At 33.2% G+C, this 15,369-nt stretch overlaps 1 protein-coding gene across 1 annotated transcript in view; it reads right to left on the reverse strand.

The window, feature by feature from the left end:
- LOC111683863 (dolichyl-diphosphooligosaccharide--protein glycosyltransferase subunit STT3B) overlaps positions 1-15,369 on the reverse strand; it is a 91,773-nt gene that overhangs the window by 42,038 nt on the left and 34,366 nt on the right. The window lies entirely within an intron of this gene.

Genomic DNA, 15,369 nt, shown 5'->3' on the forward strand with positions numbered 1-15,369 from the left:
ATCTTGAAAATGTATAAAAATGGCCCTCTGCACTCTACCACACAATTCCATTCGGTATAATTGCTTTTTATGTTCTCCACCGTACTTGCGTTGTAGTGCCTCCATTATATCATCGTAATTATTTCTGCTATTAAGGAGTGAGATCGAAAAATTCTTAACATACATATATGTTTATAAAAAAGAAACCACTAAACTTACAGCTTTATTTTTTTTTTATTTGATTCAAATTATTATTACAATTTACAAAAAAAAATATTTTTATAGTTTTAATCACTAGTGATGAAATTTTGAACCCTTTTCGGAAACCCTTCCATTAACGTTTTTATAGTGCTTTCTGTCACTTTGCTCGAACATGTAGTCCATCTCCGTTTAAAATCTACCACACTTTTGGACACCTTTTTTGTACTCTTCAATTCTCTTTTAACAAGAGCCCAATATCTCTCCACTGGCCTTAGCTCCGGGCAGTTTGGAGGATTTGCCTCTCTTGGTACAAATACCACATTATTGTTCTTGTACCACTCAAGGGCTTGTTTACCATAGTGACAGGATGCCAAGTCAGGCCAAAAATAAGTGGACACATTATGAAGTCTTATGAATGGAAGCAGCCTTTTTTGTAAACATTCCTTGATGTAAATTTCGGTATTTATAGAGCCCGTTGTAACAAATGATTGGCTTCTTTTGCCGCAACTGCATATTGCTTGCCATACCAAGAACTTTTTGGGAATTTTGTCTGCTTTTGGGTCCTAAACTTTTCTTCAACATTCCCTCGAGCATCAGCAACATAAAACTTTTGACCTGGAAGTTGCGAAAAATCTTCCAGAACATACGTTTCGTCATCCATTATGCAGCAAAAATATTTTTTTTATAAAACTTGACTTCAATTTCCGTGCTCTGTTTTTGGCCTCTAAATTTTTAGCAGCGTTCCTGTCAGGAACTTTTTGAGTCTTGTATGTTTTTAAACCTGCATTAGCTTTAACTTTTCGTACCAAATAGTCCGAGCACTGAGCTAACCGAGCTGCTTTCCTACCGGATGTGTTGGGAGCTCTTTTGAAAATGCGTTTAATTTTTTTGGCTTTAGAAACATCATGTGGACCATTCCTTCTACCTGAACCAGGTTTTCTATCAACTGACAAGTTCTCCCGGTACTGTTTAATAACATTGGAAACAGTTTGACGGCAGACCTTTGTATGCTTGGCCAACTTTTTGTAAGACCAAGTTGGGTTTAGTTGAAAATATTTAATAATTTCAGTACGCACTTTTTTCTGGTCACTCATTTTAATCAGATTAACAAAAAAATTAATATAATTGACATTACACATAATAACTGACATGTTTTTCAAAGGTAACTTGATCAAAAAAAAAAAAAAAATCAAATAATACTTTGGTTGACAAATGTAATGAAAAACGTGTGTTAAGAATTTTTCGATCTCACTCCTTATTTGTGTTTAAGTCCATGTTGCTCGTTGTTGAGCAACTCAGTTTCTTCTTTGTACTCAAATTCGTAAGTACCGATGTCAATGTCACGTCTCTTTTGCAATTCAGCCTTATTACCGGCTGTCGGTAACTCCAATTTTATCAATTCTCTCTTGAGTTGTTCCACTTTTAGTTCTTCGAACTTCAAGACTGCTTTTTATTATGCAATCCCACTTCTGACACCAATTGTTATGTTTTACCTTTTAAAACGGTCGTTTATTTCCCTTTGAAATAAACCGGATTCTTTTTATTGCAAATAAAAGCGCCAATTAGTTTTTAAATTATAACAACTCTTTATTTACACAGTTTCGTACACAAACACTTTTATATAACAATACAACTTATATAGTAGACTTTAACACACGATAGCACACTTGACTTTATTACTTTACTTAACGACGTTTTATAAAAGACTGACTAACTTGGTCTCTTGCCGGCGTTATTTACACCTTATCATCATCTTCTAGACATTTCCAGGATACTCTAGAAACATGTTCGGATATGTATTGCATTTTTTTTAATAGTCACATTCTTGAAAACACCACTTATATAATGATCACTCACACTTAGTGTTGCCATACCAAATGTTACATTAACAGATAGAAGTTTCCGGAAATACATTCATAATGAATCTTGAAACTGGCCGTTAAGAACTGTTTAATTTAAATGCAAATACAATTTCGTGACAATATGTTTATTTCTCTGAATTTTCCGTTCAAATCAAAATTTAATTTACAGAACACCAAACTTTAAGAAGCTTCACCGATTCACAGACATGATTATATTCACCATTACTAGGTATGTGTAAGTCACGTCAATTTTCTGTCTATTAACTCTCAATGGCAGCGTTACCATTCATTGTGAATTTTATGGAAATAGTACTAAATTTTGCAATAGTTGCAAAAAAATAAGTTTGTCGACTCAAACCTACATACAAGTTGCCGCCATAAATGTGGTTTACTATTGTTGAGTAATTACTCGTGACAAATAAACAATGAGCCGTATCTTAAATACCCTCCACCAGCAAGCTTATTTTTTTTAAACCTTTTTATTATCTCGACAAAAGTTTTGTTTTAGTAGTGTGAGTGATGGTGTTTCCATCATCTTGTTAATACATGTCTAGATTTTGAAATGATATACGAAATATAAATGTTACATTTTATCCAGCACCTATTGATATCGTGGTGTGAAGAACAAAACTTTTATTCCATCTAGAATTCTTCTATGGCTTGTAAAACTATGTCACGTTAACAGTGCCGCAACGGCTCTGATGTTTCCAAGTGCATTTACAAGGGGAAAATATAGATTTTTTAAATTTGTGCTCAAATTTGGCCATTTAGTAATAATTTTGAACTTTATTGTACACTCTAAAAAATGCATGTAGAATTACTTCTAAAGGGGGATAAGTTATTAGGGAAAATTACAGAAAATGTGTAAATTTAAGCACAAAATTTTTATAACAATTAATCACATCATTTTGACTGTAAAACTACATAGAAAATTTAGTATTTTGTTATTCATAAACATGTTTCCCATAAAATAGACATTTTAAGTTTATAATTACATCTATTGTGTGTAAATTTTATATTTAGGCACAATGTGTTTAACTTTTTTTTAAACGAGTAATTTTAAAATTGTCAAATAATAAAATAAAATTTTTCTACAAATTAAATATTAGCTTTGTTCCATAACTTTTCTGGCGAAAGAGAATTAATGAATTTTCTCTTCGTACTTGTAAAAAGTACGGGAACAGAAAAAACTAAATTTCTCTTTCAATAAATAAAAAATTTCAAAATTTTTTTGTTTTCAATGTACTTTTTAAACAAATAATTTATTTGACAATTTTTTTTCTATTTTCCAGGAAAAAATTTTCTGGTTATAGCCAGAGTTCTGGCAAAGAAAAAACTAATATTATTTCTCAATTTTGTTCTCTTTTACAATTTCTGGTATAAACCTGCAAACATGACAAGTAAAGGAACACATCTATTTTCAATAAGAAGCAAAATTTTATAAATAAAAATAATAAAAAACATCAAAATATATGAAGTAAATTGCAATAGCTGATTCCTCCGAAAATATAAAACTTAAATACTAAATCAACAATAAACTGGTCCAAGATATTACTTAAGAAATGTAGCATTATGGTGCTTCTCATGTTTCTTTTCCTAAGGATATTTGTATTGCGTGCTCTGTGGCGACATTTCTTTTCTATTGGTTTCTTTCAATAGAACGTGAAAATATGGAGATGTAATCCATTTATCAAGATTAGAATATTTAAAATTCCTCAGTATTTAAGGTGATTGTTATTTACATGTATATGTACATAGAATTCAATGGAATTTTAAAGTGTATCAAGTGAATTAGATTTATATATATTTTGTCATTATCAAATTAAAAAACTCATTATATCAAAATAATTTTCGTGTGTTTGAATAATCTGTTTGAAAAGAAAATAGCTTTACATTTCTATGTGGGATTAAGCAAATCAAAATGTATATATGTCGATATTAATATGTATATTTATTATCATCCATTCGACCTATAATATCCTGTACTGATTGACATATTAATTATTAAAAAATAGTTTAAATATTCTCATAGTTTCCGAAAATAGTACTAAATTTTGCAATAGTTGCAAAAAAATAAGTTTGTCGACTCAAACCTACATACAAGTTGCCGCCATAAATGTGGTTTACTATTGTTGAGTAATTACTCGTGACAAATAAACAATGAGCCGTATCTTAAATACCCTCCACCAGCAAGCTTATTTTTTTTAAACCTTTTTATTATCTCGACAAAAGTTTTGTTTTAGTAGTGTGAGTGATGGTGTTTCCATCATCTTGTTAATACATGTCTAGATTTTGAAATGATATACGAAATATAAATGTTACATTTTATCCAGCACCTATTGATATCGTGGTGTGAAGAACAAAACTTTTATTCCATCTAGAATTCTTCTATGGCTTGTAAAACTATGTCACGTTAACAGTGCCGCAACGGCTCTGATGTTTCCAAGTGCATTTACAAGGGGGAAAATATAGATTTTTTAAATTTGTGCTCAAATTTGGCCATTTAGTAATAATTTTGAACTTTATTGTACACTCTAAAAAATGCATGTAGAATTACTTCTAAAGGGGGATAAGTTATTAGGGAAAATTACAGAAAATGTGTAAATTTAAGCACAAAATTTTTATAACAATTAATCACATCATTTTGACTGTAAAACTACATAGAAAATTTAGTATTTTGTTATTCATAAACATGTTTCCCATAAAATAGACATTTTAAGTTTATAATTACATCTATTGTGTGTAAATTTTATATTTAGGCACAATGTGTTTAACTTTTTTTAAACGAGTAATTTTAAAATTGTCAAATAATAAAATAAAATTTTTCTACAAATTAAATATTAGCTTTGTTCCATAACTTTTCTGGCGAAAGAGAATTAATGAATTTTCTCTTCGTACTTGTAAAAAGTACGGGAACAGAAAAAACTAAATTTCTCTTTCAATAAATAAAAAATTTCAAAATTTTTTTGTTTTCAATGTACTTTTTAAACAAATAATTTATTTGACAATTTTTTTTCTATTTTCCAGGAAAAAATTTTCTGGTTATAGCCAGAGTTCTGGCAAAGAAAAAACTAATATTATTTCTCAATTTTGTTCTCTTTTACAATTTCTGGTATAAACCTGCAAACATGACAAGTAAAGGAACACATCTATTTTCAATAAGAAGCAAAATTTTATAAATAAAAATAATAAAAAACATCAAAATATATGAAGTAAATTGCAATAGCTGATTCCTCCGAAAATATAAAACTTAAATACTAAATCAACAATAAACTGGTCCAAGATATTACTTAAGAAATGTAGCATTATGGTGCTTCTCATGTTTCTTTTCCTAAGGATATTTGTATTGCGTGCTCTGTGGCGACATTTCTTTTCTATTGGTTTCTTTCAATAGAACGTGAAAATATGGAGATGTAATCCATTTATCAAGATTAGAATATTTAAAATTCCTCAGTATTTAAGGTGATTGTTATTTACATGTATATGTACATAGAATTCAATGGAATTTTAAAGTGTATCAAGTGAATTAGATTTATATATATTTTGTCATTATCAAATTAAAAAACTCATTATATCAAAATAATTTTCGTGTGTTTGAATAATCTGTTTGAAAAGAAAATAGCTTTACATTTCTATGTGGGATTAAGCAAATCAAAATGTATATATGTCGATATTAATATGTATATTTATTATCATCCATTCGACCTATAATATCCTGTACTGATTGACATATTAATTATTAAAAAATAGTTTAAATATTCTCATAGTTTCTATATAATAATACAGAATAATACAGAATACTACCTTGATATTTTTTTCTTAATGTATTACAAAATAATATTAACTACATTTCTTCAAAAAAATATATATAATAATCTTCCACATTTTAGCAGATTAGTTTTTGAGATATCGCTCATTATGATTCTAATTTGATTAATTTTATTGCCGTGTTGAATCATATAACATTGATTTTGAGCCAAAACCTTTTAATCTGTTTCTTTTTCAACAATTTTGTTTATATTATTTCATTAAATTGCATAAAATATAATATTTATTGATATTAAATTAAATAAAAAAATTATAGAAAAAAGCTCTATCTGATATAAATTTGTGAAAATGTTGCAAATAACGAAAAATTTTAAATTCTTTTTATATAACGATTTAGAATATGGTCGTAAAAATATATTGTAAAAGAAAACAAGTTAGAGTGCTATATTCGGCTGAGCCGAATCTTACATACCCTCTTAAATAGAAAAATTCAAAGATTTAAATCTATTACAATTCCAAGATTTATTGAACATTACAAACGCCATTTTCTTTATATTTTTATAGCGTTTAACAATGTAAAGTAATTTGCATGTTTGGGAGATTTAAGAATTTTCAAAATACATATATAATTATTATTTTTTGGCAAAAAAATAAAAATGAAAAATTTAAAAAGCATAGTGTTTTATAAAAATATAACTCATTCCCCGACGGTTCTACGTACCGGAATGACCCGAAATTTTTCGGCCAAGGGCTGTCAACCTCAGCAACAACTACACATTTTTACCAACGGAGGAACATCTTCCGGCATTGCTGCTCCGTATCCTATTGGTCCGTGCCGGAATCGAACTAAATCCCGGACCATTGTTCTGTACAGTTTGCCAGAACCGGTTGCACCATATGTCCACCCAATTACGGTACAAAGCTTGTTTGGGCTGGTGTCACCTCAGAAACTGCTCTGGACTAAATCATCATCGGGAGTGGTCGGAGACTTTTGTCGCCCCATGCTGCCAACAACAGCGACGAAATTCATTGGCATCATCGACATCGTCATCGTCGTCATCATACGCCACACCTCCACCCTTCCCACCGCAATCACAACAACCTCAGCAAAGACAACATCTTCAGCAGCAACAACAACAACCCTCGCCCCTGACTCCATCGATTGCGGTCCAGAGACCTGGGGTGATATCCATGTTGCAGTTTAACTGCAATGGCCTCCAGAGTAAATTACCCGAGATAACCAGATTTATGCAGTATAGAGCTCTTTTTCTTGATCTCAACGCTGGGGACCAATACCTTGAAGTCCAAGGTATTGCAGTCAGATCTGGGGAAACCAACCTAGAGCTCTACAATGTCTACATTCCGCCAGTAGCCAGTTGTCCATCAGGCTACCGTCCCCGACATTAGCTCTGGCAATCTAGTCTAGGGGAAGACCAGAGAGGCGCGTCACTGGCGGAACAAATTGACGAATCCACCTTCTGCACAATAAATGATGATGCCCCCACAAGGATTATGGGTAACTGCGCCAGCTCTCCAGACATCAAGCAGAGAGCAAGTTCCGCGAAACTGTCATCGCAGCAGCAGCCCGCTTTATTCCTGCTGGTCGACTATCCTTAGTGCGGCCGCACTTCCCAGCAGAGGCAGCGAGACTAGCAGACGAGCGCGATGACCTCCGAAATATCAACCCCGACGACCCACGTATTGTCCAGCTGAATCATAATATCAGCAGGTTGGTAAATGAGGACAAGCGGAATAAATGATTAGATCATTTGAAGAACTGCTACTTGAGCTCAGGTGTTAGTAAGTTGTGGTCTACGGTTCGGTCTCTCTCCAACCCGACGAAGAAGGATGACAGGGTCGCGATTAAGTTTGCAGATACCACTATTTCCGACCCTGAACGGTGCTCGCGTGCATTTTGCCGTCTTTTTATTGAGCACTCAGAGAGAGATAAGGCGAAACGAAGTGTTGTTCGCAAACTTCACAACCTTCCAGTCTCGGACATTCCACAACCCGTCTGAAGTTGCAGTGGCCATCAACGCAGCCAAACCATCTAAGGCGATTGGCCCCGATGGCATATCCATGCTGATGCTGAAACACCTTGGCGAACGGGGTGTCGAGTACTTGACAATGGTTTTTAACCTGTCAATGAGCAGCCTGATAATACCCAATGCCTGGAAAGAGGGTAGAGTCATCCCGATACTGAAACCAGGGAAGAACGCGACAGAGGGTCAATCCTACAGACCGATTTCCCTCCTGTCACCAGTCGCGAAGACTCTTGAGGCGCTCCTCCTCCCCCTGCTGTCCTGCCATCTTACAGCAGGTCGCCACCAGCATGGATTTCGTAAGATGCACAGCACCACCTCAGCATTAACCGCCATAACCACTCAGATCTCACAAGGCTTAAACCAGCAGAGGCTTTGTGAAAGGACAATCCTTGTGGCGCTAGATTTATCGAAAGCCTTCGATACAGTCAGCCATGCAACACTCTTCAAGGACATCCTGCAGTCCACCATGCCCAAGAACTTGAAGAGGTGGATTGTAAATTATCTGAGTGACCGTCAGTCGTTCTTTGAGTTTAGAGACAAACGTTCCAAAACCCGTAGAGTTAAACAGGGCGGTGTATTATCCCCCTATTGTTTAATTTCTACCTCTCTAAACTCCCCACACCTCCACAAGGTGTGGAAGTGATATCTTATGCGGACGACTGTACCATTATGGCGACGGGCCAAAACGTTGATGAGCTATGCGATCGAGTGAATGGCTATCTCGTAGAAATACACAACTTCTTCACTGGACGTAACCTGAAACTATCACCAGCGAAATCTTCAGCTACACTTTTCACCACCTGGACGAAGGAGGTAAACTTGAACCTAGGCGTCGTAGTCGATGGAAACCAAATTCCGACTGTGAACCACCCAAAGATTTTGGGGGTCACCTTTGACAGACTGTTTACTTCCTCAGCTCATGCCACTGCAATTACGAACAAATTGCGAAGTAGAAACAAGGTCCTCAAAGCGTTAGCTGGCAGCACTTGTTGAATGGACAAAGAAACCTTGTTGGCTACCTATAAAGCAATTGGCCGGTAAGTGGTCAATTATGCTGCTCCAGTGTGGTCTCCATCGCTGAGTGATACCCAGTGGAGAAATATTCAAAGCTGCCAAAATGTTGCCCAAGGACTGTAACGGGCTGCATGCAAATAACCTCAGAACACCATCTACATGAGGAAACGAAGGTTCTCCCAGTCATGGAACATAATGTCATGCTGACTAAACAGTTCCTCCTGGGATGTCACCGGAGGAGTCATCCCAACTTTAACATCACACAGTTGGATGCTCCCCCGAGGCATGTCAGGAAGGACCTTCGTGTATACGAAGAGAGCATACGACGTTATGTTCAGGATCCCTTAGATCGGACTTCGTATACAGCAGCTTTGAACGACATTCATAAAGACGCGGTAACCTGAGACCGCGGTTTCATGTTACCGCATGAATGTCGTTCTTGGAGGTCGCCCACCGCCCATAGCAGAAATAGAGAAGAACCTGCCGCGGAAAACAAGAGGTTCTCTGGCACAACTGAGATCGGGATGGAGCAACAGGCTCAACGCCTACTGGTCCCGCATAGACCGTGCCGTCCACAATATATGCCCATCTTGTGGACAGGGTCCCCATTATACCCACCACATATTCAACTGTCCAGCCCACCCTAATTCACTTAGCCCAATGTTTTTTTGGATAACCCCATTGAAGTAGCCCAATTTCTTGGCTTGGACCTAAATACAGAAACCCCGGATTAAAATTGTATACTTTAAGCTGTTACAACAACAACATAAAAATATAGCTCAAAACAATAAAAATTGTATCTTTAAAGTTATTCTCCTATATTTTCTTATATTTGATTTTTTTCTTTAAAAATTCAAAGATAATAGTTATTTACGATCCCTGCTTTAGAATCGAGTTACAGAGTTAAAACAGAAATCGTTACATCGTGTGTCGTAGGAGGTTTTGGACCTTTGATGTGATTTTTCCAAGTTTTTTTTTTTAGATTTTAAATCAAATACGACTATTAACATTATAATGGGAAAATCATCATGAAAACACCCTAATTGAAATCCACTTCTTTTATTCTATTCCGTAAATCTACTTCGTGTACATCAAATCTCAATAGGGTGCCAGGGACTATATTTAGGCATTCCGAAAGATTGTAACTTGAGGCTCCCTCGGGCCAAACGACCATTCAAGTCCTTTTGATTTATTGACCATTAAAGACTTGAATCATCGGTAATTATTCGAAATGGAAAACCCTCAATATATGCCCTAAATCTTTTCACGCAAACTACAGCCACCATGCACTCTAACTCCGTAAGGGTGAAGTTGCATTGTGCCTTATTGAGAGTTTGATTTCTAAAAACGCAACTTTTTAATTTATTCCTCTGAAAAAATGAGTGTTTTTAAGCCTGGTTAGCAGTCCGTTAATATGGGGTAAGGGATAGGAATCATTTTTAGTTAGTTCATTCAGTTTCATGCAGTCTAAAGAGAGACGAACATTTACCGTTTTTCGAACTAAAATAACAGGACTGCATCAAGGCGAATTAGACTCCTCGATGACATTCATTCTAAGGAGTCCCTTTCAGTACGTATCTGTTCGTCAGAGAGGTCATGAAAGCTGAGCCCCTTCATTTTGGGCAATGAATAATTCTGCTTCTTTTGGAATAAGATCTGGTACAAGGGCCTTTCAGAAGTCTATTCAAAGATAAGCACTTTGTGTCAATGTTGGAACCACATAGAAGACATTACCCTTCATAACTTTTTTAAAAACTACCCGTAATGAACAAAATCCTATTACAGTTTGTTTCGATCCATCTACCGTTGATACTGCTGATTGAAAGGTTTACGGTCGACGTTGTGGCTTTCAGGAAACGAAAGGGAATTTTTCCCAAAATGGAAACGTTTGCTCCTAAGTCCAAAAGACCTAAAATTTCTTAATCAAATATCTTAATTTTGGCATGTCGATCATCACATAAATAAGGAAGATACGTACTTTCAATATTTCTATGGACATTTTTAATGAATTTTAACCTACATTTTAATATTTTAATTATTGAAAGATTTACACTCACTTGGGTGTATTTGTCGGGCTCTAATGGGAAGAACGAGGGACCCGGTTAACTTTTTGCTCCTTTTGAAGTTTCCCGTGTGCTGATCTGGGCATTTGGTTTTGTCCGCATTTATAGCAAAAGATATTCCGAGTTTTGGGCAGTATGTATAAAAGAGCCCGTTTTTAGAGCAGTTCCAGAATAGAACCTTAGAGCAGCATTGCGCGTTCATATTATTCTAGTTACGAAGATTTTCGGTAATTCACGCATTTAACAAAGTAGGTTGATGTCGCTTTCTTTTAGAAATTGCAAACAAAATTTGTAAAAACAACAACATAATTTGCAAACAAGAGAATAACTTGCAAAGAACTCGTACACTCCAAAAACTTTTCAGGAATGCATAATAATAAAAAATACATAAAAACAATATTTTTAATACATTTTTATAAAATTTTTATTAAAAAATTAGTTTTTTGTGAAGAAAGAAACATTTTTCTTTTGCGTAGAAGATTATAAACTTCATGATTCTGAGTTAAATAGCGTATACTTCAAGTTGAGATTCAAATTTCCCTTTATAATATCGAATATTTTACGTTCAGTTAAAGGTTCGTCTTATCTTTAGTTCATAGTGTAGATGGCGTTGTGAAAATCATCATAAGAGAAATCTTTACAACTACATCGTGATTGTTTTCCATATAACCAAATTTCTTGGAAATGGAATACTTTAATATTAGAAATCATGTGGATTCTGTTTAATAAAATGTAATAGAACCAATCATCTACTTTTCAGACAAATTATCCATTAATCGATCTTCAGAACATTTTGAACGGACTTTCAAAGTTTATATTTTGAAGAGAAAATCGGAAACTTTTCCGACTCCATCATATTTAATATTCCATTCTTTAAATTTGATTGGTCGAGCCGAACAACGACTATTAGTACTGGTATTAAATCCAGAATTTAAATGCATGGATGTTGCTAATTGAGAATTATTGTTTTTTGAAATTCTTCCTGCGTGCTTAAAATCGTGCGTCCTAAAGATTATATTAATGGGTGAACCTCACAGAATGGATTCACTGCAGTGATTGGTTGTTGATTAGTATCAAGTGATGAATGTTCTAAGGATTCTATGTTAGTAGCAAAATTAGCTTTTGGGTCAGCAGTGGGTTCAGTATTATTTTAGTTAGAGTAATATTAACTCTAACTAAAATAACTTTTTTATTGTGGAATTTGCGGGTGAAGTATCTTCAGGGTTAAAATGTTTACAGTTGTCAGGTAATGTATCGGTATAATCGAAATTTGTCTACGAAGTAATTATGTAACTAATGTATGAAGCTTTTCTTCAGAATTAGTTCCTCCTCTAAACAGACCTTAGGTTGCTTGGAACCAATGTAAAGTGAACTGTCGTGTAGTACAGGAAAAATAACTAAATTAGATATCATACCGCAACGTCAACAAAAGCAATATTTTTCACCTAATACATACACTTATATATATTTAGAACCCAAATCAAGAATAACTATCCAGATCCAAATACGCCTACTGTATCTTATTCATAATATGAGGTTGAAAATCAAGATTTTAGCATTTAATAGTTCTATAGTGGTATATGGTGATGTCCCCATACTTAGAGTGGATAGGATGATACTTGGTTAGATTTATTGAATAAGAATCAATATTATACAATTCGAAATAAAATTTACACAATACTCCTAAAATAGATAGAGTTTCCGTAATGTAGTTTTTGTTTATCTATACAAAATGACCAAAAACCCGGATTATTTTTGTTATAATATATAGATTTATACCTCACAAAACATTTTTTCTAGGTCCAAATTCATTGATTATCTAATATATCATGTATCCAACTCAAAATTACTTATTATTTTCGAAATTTAATGAAAGAAACGATAGATTTCATGCTAAGTCAAATATTGATAAATTCTGATAGGTAGATAGGATAAAAATTCGGTTAAGAAATGTCCAAATTTAGGCGTTCCGCTACTAAATAAATTTTTATAAAATAATGCAGCAATATTAAAAAATGAACAAAAAACCTAAAAAAAGCAAAATACTTTATTGACCCAAAAAATTAACAATAGGTTCACATTTTATCAAAAATCTCGTTAATTATTATAACGATTTTACTTTTTATGGTGGAAAATTAAAATATAAGATATTCTTTAAAAAATACAACAAACAAATTACTTTATTTTGCTAAAAGTAATTGTTCAGATAAAGTTTTTTCTTAAAATTTATAAAATTACTTAATTGATTCACTGAAGGTCCATAAATAACAGCTTAATTACAATTGGAACCACAATTGCTGTCGACAATGAGTTTTCATACATTTAGAATGGTTTTATTTTTATTGCGATCGCTGGAGTTTCTCTCATTATTCTATTATTTTTTTATTGTAGCATTACCTTATATTCAGAATATTTTGTTAAAAATCTTGCAAAATTGCGAAAACGGGCTTATTATGATGCGTCTTTTTCGGCATGTTGGATTATTAATGATAGATATTAAATGAAATAAATATAAATAGAACGAGAAAAATAATATGTCTGTTCCCGTATTTTATTCAGAATAATTTTTTTTATCTTTTTTTTACATCCTTCACCTTCGTGAGAAGGGTATATATAAGTTTGCCATTCCGTTTGTAATTTCTATAATATAATTTTCCGACCCTATAAAGTATATATATTCTGGATCCTTATAGATAGCGGAGTCGATTAAGCTATGTCCTTCTGTCTGTATGTCTGTCTGTTGAAATCAGTTTTTAGAGGTCCCCAGATATCGGCGAGATCTGAATCTTCAATAATCAGTCAGTTAGACATGCTTTCAAGAAGATCGCTATTTAAAATCAGCAAAATCGGTCTATAAATAACGGAGATATGAGCAAAAATCCGATAGAACCTCTAAAAATTTCATCAAAAAAGCCACATTTTTTCATGCTTTGTTAAAAACAACAACAACACTGTGAATTGGATAAAGATGTACATGTGCGTGTGTAGATGTATTTGGTTTAATTCAGCAGTGTATTTTTTTATGTTTGGATGCTGTTGGCGTCATTGAGTTGTGTATTTTCTTTTTGTTTTGTTTTTGTAAATTCTGTTCGTATATTTTGATGTAGGTTGGTTTTATTGCGTTATTTTGTTTTTGTTTTTCTGTGTTTTTCATTATGTGTGTATAGATGTCTGTTGTTTTAGATGCCTTGTGAATTTTGTTTTTTATTTCGTTTTGCGTTGTTGTTGTTGTTCATTTTGTTTTTCTTTTGGTTTAGTAATAATGTAGACGGGAAAAATTTAAAATTTATAAAGCTAATATGTTTAAAATACACTATGGTGAAGGGTATATAAGATTCGGCACAGCCGAATATAGCACTCTTACTTGTTATTTCATAAAAAATAATTTTTAACAAAACCATTTTGCATTGATTTTTTCTTATAAATGTCAAAAAATGTGGTCTGTCGACAGTCGCTTAATTTTGTATGATATGTCGACAGCGATTCCAATTGTAATTAAGCTGTAAAGCTACGGCAGTAACTACAAATTCTCTCATATTTCTATTTATTTCTCATTTGTCATTTTCTGACCGATAACATAAAAGTTTGACCTACCAAAGCCAAACGGGTTGGGGGTTTTAATAATATAACCTGGTACTTTAAGTTATCACAGGAATTTTTCATCCACTAGACCCCAATTTTTTGCATAGTGTTATTTGTTCCAAGAAAAAAATAAAGAAAATACAAACCATAGAAGACCAACTCAAGCTTAACCGCGAATAAAAGAGTTTTCTCTCTTCACACAAAGCTACCAACTCAAGCTTTACCGTGAATAAAAGAGCTTTCTCTCTTCACACAAAGCTACAACAACAAATTCAATATTTGAATATATTTTCTTTTTCAAAATCTTTTTTTTTCTAATTTCAAGGTGAAGAGCATCATTTTTATGTAGTAAACATAGATATGCATGAAAATTGAAAAATTTAAGAATTTTTCATTTTAACAATTATATAAAGCATGCAAAATATTATCATGCTTTTATAAATACAATCTACAATTTAAAATGTAATAATTTAAGAAAATAATGTAGTAAGAGCCATGTATTATTATTTCGACCGACTTTATGCGTGTTAAAAAGCTTTTATACTCTAATGCTATGTTTCCACTGAGGCGTTTTGAGTAAATCTAGTTGATTTGGGCAAAACTAGTTGAAATCATGTAGATTTCCCATACATTTTTGACACATCCAAATCTAGTTAATCTACTAGATTTGATTTAAAACATGTCGAAATAGTATTTTTCGAACAAGATTTGTTTATGCAACACTGCGATGTGTCTAGGATAAGCAAATACTTCTTTGGGCTATCCATTTAAATTGAATGTTTTCATAAAAAAAGTGAACAATTAATATCGAAGTGAAAATAATAACAAATTATAATTTTAAAATTAGTGACATTT

This window comes from Lucilia cuprina, chromosome 4, assembly GCF_022045245.1.
Source record: "Lucilia cuprina isolate Lc7/37 chromosome 4, ASM2204524v1, whole genome shotgun sequence".
Lineage (NCBI taxonomy): Eukaryota > Metazoa > Arthropoda > Insecta > Diptera > Calliphoridae > Lucilia > Lucilia cuprina.